This window comes from Phaethon aethereus (assembly GCF_964289735.1).
Source record: "Phaethon aethereus genome assembly, chromosome: 18".
Taxonomy (NCBI): Eukaryota; Metazoa; Chordata; class Aves; order Phaethontiformes; family Phaethontidae; genus Phaethon; species Phaethon aethereus.
The window spans coordinates 6,175,843-6,182,992 of NC_138594.1; positions in this window are offsets into that span (position 1 = coordinate 6,175,843).

The window sequence follows — 7,150 nt, forward strand, 5'->3', positions numbered from 1 at the left end:
ATTTTCAAAGTACTATGAACAAACCTCAGCTGTGCTCTGTGACCACAGTGTGGCTTTTTGGCCTGGTGGTACAACACAGCACTGTGGCGTAAGTATTACTGTGAAAAGGATTGACTGAAGTGTGTGAAGTCCTTGCAGATGTCTGTGTACCGCCTTGTTCTGAGCCAGTACCGGACCATGCTCTTCATACTGGAAGCCAGTGTTTAAAATGTGAGCAGTATTGCTCTTCTCTCTGCTTCAAACTGCTTGTCAGACCTGCCAGCAGCAAGGTCAGGGCTCCTTGAGTGCTGTTGCCCTGTTCAGGCTTGCTTTTACTGGTCTGTATTTGTGTAGAAACTGTGGAACCACAGCACCAGTGAGTAGAGGGTTGTGCCAATATCCCCTGTTAACAGCTCAAGTTATCCTCCAGCTTCGCTTCAAACTGTACCCTGACTAGAAGCCAAAAGCAGTTAGCTGAACTGAAGCCAGGAGCCGTTCACATCTCAAAATCCCTAACTGCTTCAGGAAAAGTGGTACCCTGTATTTACTGGGCCCCCAAAGGTCATGGGAGCGAGTGGCTTGGGACTGGTGTGCACTAGGACACAGCAGCTGCCCAACCTCACCCAGCCTGGACCTAGGTTGCTATCACATCAGCATCAAACGTGGTCTCATTTTCGCTTCTGTACCACTGTGCTGATATGCTGTTTCTGAAGTGATGTGGCTCTGTGCCAGTTTAGGGGTCTTACAGCTTTTCCTGCAAGTCCCAGGTGCTTTCTAGAAAGCTTGACTGGTCCCTGGGTGTAGCTCTAGAGTTCCTGAGCCTGCAGCTCTGCCCGTTGCTGGAGTTAAGGCTTAGTCTCCCTCATAAGATGGTTTAACTTCTTGCCTCACTGCATCTTGTTCCCATCTTTTAATCTCTCTACTCCCTCTTTGAATTGAATCCTCCCAGCTTAGAAAAGAAAAATACACAGAGAGCAGACGCTTGGTTTTAATGCCTGAAAATAAGTCTCATAGCTTTTTTAAAAGCGCAAGGTGTCTGTTCCCTTTCCTGCTTGCCCACCCCTCGTCCTTTCTTGGAAATTGTCTTCGAGCCCCTCGGTGCAGGAGGGAGATGTTGGTGCTCTGCCTGGGTGATGGTCGGACCTGGAGCTTTTGTAAGGGAAAATAAGTTCTTGTTGATTATTTTTGTAAGTATTTGTCTGATGGGATCACTCGGCTTCAAAGCTTATTTTCTTTTTCCCGCTGTTTGAATACTTTAGTTCCTGAGGTTGGCTGGCAGTACGTGTTTGTCTGCGTTTCTTGTTCCCTGCTCACATGGCTCTTTGCTAGCAGTCCGTGTGCTGATGCTGTCAGCAGCAGCCTTCCACGCTTCCCGCGTGGATAAAATCTGGCACGCTTTTTGATACCTCAAAAACCATCAAAAAAACCCCACCGCGACTGGAGGCGCTGGCGGGCCGGGCCTCGCCTCCTCCCGGGCGGCTTCGGACGGGACCAGCCTGCGCACGCCCTGCCTTGCGGGGAGCTGTGTTAGGCTGCTTTAACGTACGAGGCGTCACCAGTTGCGTGTTAAAGGGGAAAAGGCGCTCGTGCCAGTGGGCCGACGTCACCTAAAACAGCAGGGGCGGGGCTTCGCCTAGCAACGGGAGACGCTAAGCTAGCCCCACCCCGTAAACACGGGCACGTGGGCAGTGGGCTCGGCCAATGGGCGATGAGGAGCGGCGGGTGGTGGCCAATGAGGAAAGGGAAAGGGCGGGCTCCGGGGGCGGGGCCGGTGGAGCGCGGTGTGGGGCCGCTGGCGGCGGGTGCGGGGCCGTGGGGAGCCGGGCTGGGGGGGGGGCGGGCTCGGGATCTGGGGGTGGGCGGTGGGGAGAGCGGGCATGGGGGGCCCGAGGGGGCAGAGCTGGGCGTCGCGGGGAGCGGGCAGGCTCGGGGAGAGCCGGGGATGGGGCTGGTGGTTGGGGAAGGAGACACCCCTTCGCCCTGAAAGTCCTGCCCTGGGGGGGTACCTGCCACCCCTGCACCCACCGGTTTGACCACTTTGTGGCGAGGAGAAGGACGGGGAAGGTGGCCGGCTGCCCACCCCCCCGGGTCCCCCCTCAGGTCAGGCTCCCTGTTCTCGGGCAGGGAGCGGCGATGGCCGCGCTCAGCCTGGCCCAGCTGCTGGACGTTGCCATCGGGACGCCCGAGGTCGGGGCCGTCAACTTCACGGCGCTGCACAGCCTGCTGCAGGCCATGCTGGGGCACCTGGGCCTGCGGGACCTGCCGGCCCAGGAGCAGGCACACAGCCTGACCCCGCTCCAGGGGGAGGACCAGCCCGCCAAGGCACGTCCTGGCCTGGAGAAGAAGGGGGACAAGGTCCAGGGCCCGGGGCAGCAGCCCCCGGAGCCAGGGGAGTGGCTGCCTGGGAAGGACCCGCTGCAGGGGACTGTGAGCGGCTCCGAGGTCACCTCCGTGGCCGCCGATGTGGGGCAGATGAAGAAGAAGATCGAAGCGAACGAGAGCGGCATCTCCAAGGTAGAGGCTCTTGCTGGTCCCGAGTGCTCCCCTGTGAGACACCCCCTCCTCTGGGGTCTGCGCTGCCATTGCGCTGCCCTTAGACCAAGGTCTGGTTTGAGACTGAGCTCATGGCTGCACGTGGGATTCACTGCGGGAAAGGGGTGGAGTTTTAGGGAGGAAAACTGGGGCTGAAATGCTGCTTTGGTTGCTCTGGGTCCTCCCCATGGTGCCATCAGTAAGTCGTAGTGGGTCCGATACAGCACTTGATGCCTTTGGCACCGCTGGGCATGGGCTCAGCACCCCTGGAGGTCTGGCCGCACCACCGTCTCCATCCCTTCCTTCCCTACTCCTGACCTACAGCTGGGTACCACGTCCGCTTCTTGTGCAGTTGAGAGGCTCCGTCAGCACTTCATGGGCCTCGTCTCCCACTGGAAATCCACAGGCTAAACCCAGCACTGGTGGGGACCGGAGAGAGGCCTCATGCTGCACGGCACTGAGCCGTTCGCCACACTTTGCCTGAGCATCCCCAGGGGGAAGAAATAAGCTCAGGTTCAAGGAAACAGCCCCATTCAACACTGCAGGGCCGGATCCTGCCAGGGCTGGGACCCCCAGGGAGAAGGCAGCCGGGAGCGCTCGCCATCCTTGGGGCAGGCCCCTGCTTGATCGCTCCCCGCTTCGTTAGCGGCAGTTGCCATTGCCCTCCTAGGCCGGGCTGCAGTTGAGGGGGTGGCAGTGGCTCTTTGCCCTTCGGATCAGCTTCAGCGGTCTTGTGCAGAGCCTGGCACGGGCAGGCAGGGCTGGACCCGTCCCTGCTGACTCGGGGTGTTCAGTGGCCCCCCCCCCCCAGGGCAGGGGTGGGGGTCTCTGGGGAGCTGCTACCCCTTCTTGGCTGTTGAAGGTGTGATGAATGGTAAGTGCTGCCTGCGCTGCCTCTCTGCTCTGCACAGACCACAGCAGGGGTGGGGGTCCCAGTGCCCAGGGACCCTGCCCTGGGGCTCACTCCTGCTGCCTCCCCCCCCAGGCCATGGCGCTCTCCCAGGATCTCCTCGAGGAGATCGACGGGGTGAAGGCGGCGCAGTCCCGTATGGAAGAGGACATCCGGGTGATCCAGGAGACACTTGGCTTGGTGAGCTGCTGCCAGTGCCCCCAGAGGGAGCTGAGCCCTCGCCCCGCTTCCTGCCCCTGTCCCGTGGCCATCAGCATCACCCAGCGTGAAGGGCACCAGGAGGCAAGAGTGGAAGGTTGTCCCAAAGGGGGAGCAGGGCAGTTCAGCTCACCCCACCTGAAGCCCCCCCGCCTGCCAGCGCTGCCTGGGGAGGGCAGAAACGGGCACCGCTGCCTGCAGGTCCATCTGGTGGTAGAGGTAACTGCATGTGTCAACCGAAGTCATGCTAAGGCACCTTTTAACTAAACGGCTGTAAAAAACTTAATATGGGTGCTGGGAGGGAGGGGAGATAAAGACCTACACGTGCAATACAGCCGCAGCCCCCAGGCACAGCCCTGCCCAGCCTCCCTCTGCCCAAGTTAACTTGCGGATACTCCTAAATCCCGCTCTCGCATCCCGACTGCCATCCCTCTCCTTGCCCCGCTGCAGGGGAACCTCCAGGATGCTGCCAGCCAGCTGCCGGGCCCCTGCGACCAGGCAACGTTGGACGCTGACGTGGTATGGCCGCGAGCGCGCCAGGACCCTGCACCGGGACAGGAGATGGCCGCACCCCCAGCTCCCCATCCCCGCTGGGGCACGGTCCCCAGCTGTGCTGGGCGGCGATGCTGGGGGGGGCCTGGCTACGTAGCCAGGGCTGACCCCTTGATCCTTTCCTCCCCCAGAAAAGGCTGAAGGAAAGGCTGAGCCTCTACCCGGCCCCGGAGGAGGTGAGCAACATGGTGCGCTGGGAGGTGCTGGAGGATTGCCTGGTGGGCAGCAAAGCAGGAGGAGGAGGAGGAGGAGGAGGAGGAGGTCTGCTGGCGGTGAGTGCTGGGGCATCCCGGCTGCGGGAGCGGGACCGAGCGGGACCGCAGCCCCCAGCGCCTCCAGCCGCTGCACGGCCCGGGGCCTCTGCGGAGGTTTCCTCAGCACTTCGCCGCCGCACAGCCCGCCGGACCTGGCACAGGCAGAGCCAGGGCAGCTCCTCGGCTGTGTGCTCTCAGGGTGTTTTCTGCTCAGAAAGGAGCCATGTTTAGGGTGATGGGGAAAAAATAGTGGGTGCTGGCACCTCCCTGAGGGCCAGGCTCCATTGACAGCCCAGGGCAGCTCCTCTGTGGGGCAAGCGAGCACCCGAAACCCTTGGGGTGACCACACAGCCCCATGTCCTTGCTCTGCGTTGGGCAGAACCATGGCTCCCTGCCCTCCTGGTCTCTCTGGGACTGGTGGGTGGGAGCAGGGGACAGTGGAGGGACGTTTTGGGGCAAAAAAATCCGGCATTTTGCACTGCAGGATGGTTTCCAAATCCTGCCTGGGGCTGCTGCTCCTGGAATGCAGGTGCAGCCTCTTGGGCTGGGAGGTGGGTCTGGTCCAGCAGGTCCAGAGCACTGAATCCCATTGCTAGAGGAAGAAATGCCTTGCTGTTGTACCCGGTGGCAGCAGTAGGGTGTTTGCTGATCCCCTGGATCAGCTGCTAAAACAACGCTGCAGGCACGGAGGCAACCAAAGGGCTGGGGAGGGGCTGGGCGGCTGTGGCCATTGGAGCTCGGGGGTCTCTGTGGCATGGGCAGTCTTTGCCTTTGGGCTCTCGTGGGGTACTTGAGTTTGGCTCTGTGACAGGGCACAGGGCGTCTGGGGACAGGGGACACAGCAGTGAGGCCCTGGGGTCTGTCCTCGCCGCCACATGGCTGCCCATAAACCTGCTCCACTTTGCCTCCTCTTCCCAGGAGGACGGTGGGGGCCAGTCTGCCCCTGGCAAGCCCCCCATGTTGGACATGGACACCCCACGCAGGGGAAGCTCAGCAGCAGGGCTGAAGGGACCAGGAATGCAGCCTGCGCCCAGGACCAGCAAAGGGACTCCAGGGACACAGCCTGCCTCCCTGGAGACACAAGCAGAGACACAGAGAGCACCAGTGACCCCTGCGAAGTGGGCAGGCGCTCCCTCAGATCGGACAAGGACTTCTGATGCCAGTGCCACCACCCCAGGGATGCAGCCAGGGTCCCCCGGCACCCAGACCACCAGCCCAGGGATGCAGCCAGAGTCCCCTGGGACCCAGACCGTCACCCCAGGGATGCAGCCAGGATCGCCTGGCACCAAAACCACCACCCCGGGGATGCAGCCAGGGTCCCCTGGGATGCAGACCATCACCCCAGCGATGCAGCCAGGATCCCCTGGCACCCAAACCACCACCCTGGGGATGCAGCCAGGGTCCCCTGGGACGCAGACTGTCACCCCAGCGATGCAGCCAGGATCCCCTGGCACCCAAAGCACCACCCCAGGGGTGCTGCAAGGGCCCCCTGGGACCCAGGCCATCATGCCAGGAACACAGCCAGGGTCCCCTGGCCTCAAGACCACCATCCCAGGGATGCAGACAGGGACACCCAGTACCCAGACCATCATCCCGGGGATACAGCCAGTACCTCCAGGAACCCAAGGAGGAGGCACAGGGTTTCAGCCAAGCTCCCCCCACATGGAGCCCAGCCTTCCTGGTGCTGACCAAGTCCCCACTGAAGCCACCTCTGGTGCTCTGGGGACACAGACAGATGCCACAAGCCCCAGAGATGGTGGCAAGGCTCTGCCCAGCACACAGCTTGCCCAGGCAGGCCACCCAGCAACAGGGCCCCCCTCGCCGACAGCCCAGGGGTTCGAGATCCCTCTCGATGCCGATCCCAGGGCCATGTCACCTTCACAAGAGCCGGCTGTGCCCTGGGGCTCCTCAGGCTCCAGCAGTGCCTCCAGCCGCTATGCGGAGACGGTGGAGGCTCTCCGCCAGATCGGGCAGCTCGGCCACCTCTACACTGCCCTGAAGGAGCAGGTGGCCCAGCTGGAAGCCACCAAGTCCGACCACGCCGAGCTTGAGAAGCTGCGCCTGCTCCTCCTGGAGGGAGGTGGGAGCCCTGGGGGGGCTGGCGGTGGGGTGTTTTGCATGGAGACACCTTGGGTCAGAGGCTCGTCATGCTCAGAGCCTGGCCCTGAGGGTGAGACCCCCTCACTGACGGTGTGTCCCCCTGGACCATGTCCCTCTAGACCAGGAGAGCATCGCCAGTGTCCTGGCCGACCTCCGGGGCCGGGTGTCCTCCCTGCAGGGCCTGGCCAGCGACCTGCAGGGCGAGACGGAGAAGGTGAGCCGGCAGGGTCCCCGAGGAGGCTGCGGGAATGCTGGGGGCTTTGGGTGGGGAGGGGGCAGGTGATGCTGGGATGACATGGGGTGCCATGTCCTGACTGCGCCGCTGCGGCTGTTCCCAGATCAGGCAGCTGGAGGATGCCCTTGGAAAGCTGGGGGTGGCTGGACCTGACTGGAGAGTGGATGTCAGCGACCAGATCACCCTGCACCTGGGGTAGAAGGATGGGGGAGACTTTCCTACCCTGTGGGGCTGGGAGCATCCCACTTTGGGGGCAAGAGACACCCCCTGAGATGCTCCACAGAGGCTAAGCCTGCCCACGCCCTCTTCTCGCTGGCCAGGTCCGTGCTGCAGGAGATAAAGCAGGAGCTGAAGGAGCTGGGAGAGCAGCAGGAGATGACGAAGGCCACG